Source organism: Echinops telfairi, unplaced genomic scaffold (genome assembly GCF_000313985.2).
Source record: "Echinops telfairi isolate 266 unplaced genomic scaffold, ASM31398v2 ScPeMD7_8;HRSCAF=38, whole genome shotgun sequence".
Lineage (NCBI taxonomy): Eukaryota > Metazoa > Chordata > Mammalia > Afrosoricida > Tenrecidae > Echinops > Echinops telfairi.
In genome coordinates, this window is record NW_022103905.1 from 2929320 (window position 1) to 2930673 (window position 1354).

The following is a 1354-nucleotide window of genomic DNA, read 5'->3' on the forward strand; positions in this document are numbered from 1 at the left end:
CGGGTTTCTTTCCAACCCCTTTGTGTGGCCCTAGGCAGGCATTGAGGAGGCAACCCTCCTTAGTCCCTATTCTGGCTACCTAACAGTTCTAGTAGTTGGCTTCCAGAAAGATTTGTAGCCTTTGAAACTGTATGGGGCAGTTTACTCTATCCTTTGGGGTTACTGTGGATCTGAATTGATTCAAAGACAATAGGCTTAGTTTCAACACCTTTATCGTGGTGTTACATTCCATTTATCATGTTTATTATACAGGTGTCAAGCCCTGTTTGTGGATTTTAATTATTTATACCAAGTTGTGTACATTGGGATTTCTTAAAAAAGAATATTCAGTTTTTAGGACATTTTTCTGACATAGCAGACTATGTCTATCTTAATTTTAACAACTATTTTCAAATAAAAATGATTATGTCTATGGATATATAGAAAATCCAGATGCAATAATATAGCCTAGAAATATTGTCAGAAGCAATGAACTAATTGATCATATAAATTTTTCAGAAATTGAAAGCATATGGAGAAGTAAAGTAAGCAAAGATAAACTATTTTGTTATTTTGTTGTTGCTTTTAAATCATTTTATTGGGGGCTCTTGTATCTCTTATCACAATCCATACATTCATCCAGTGTATCAAGCACATTGGCACTATGCCGCCACCATCATTTTAAAAAAAAATCATTTTATTGGGGACTCGTACAGCTCTTATCACAATCCATATGTACGTACATCCATTGTGTCAAGCACATTTGTACATTCGTTGTCCTCATTCTCAATGTTTATTATCTTAATGGTTCTTGAAATGCAGTATTATTTCAGTTATTGCTTATTGAAACAATTTCCTTTTTGCCTTGAGTTATCCTTGAGCTAAATTTTTGCCCTAGACTTAAGAAAACGTCCCCTCCACTTTTAGAACTTTTGGTTATTTCTCCAAATGTGTTTCCTCAGATACTTTTAACTACTAGGCCCAATTACTTCTCCTACTGTTTAGTGTACTGTTCTGTTTCATAGTATTTATTTCATCCTTTGAAACTAGATTATTTTTTCTCTCATCTCTGGTGGGATTTTGTGTAGTTGGAGAAGTTATAAGCAGCCCTAATGGTGCAGGGAGTGACTTGTTGGGCCGCTAACCACAAAACCAATGTTTCAAATCTATCAGCTAGCTGCTCCTTGGGAGAAAGATGAGGCTGTCTGTTCCCCAAAAGAGTCACTGTCTAGGAACCCTTATATGACAGGGTTCAGAGGTTCAGACCTATTCAGAAGAGGATATGGAACAAGGAATATCATTGCTGATAGATTACTGATAGTAGATGGAACGTGGCTGATAGCAGAGAATACTAGAAGATGTTTACATGTGTTTT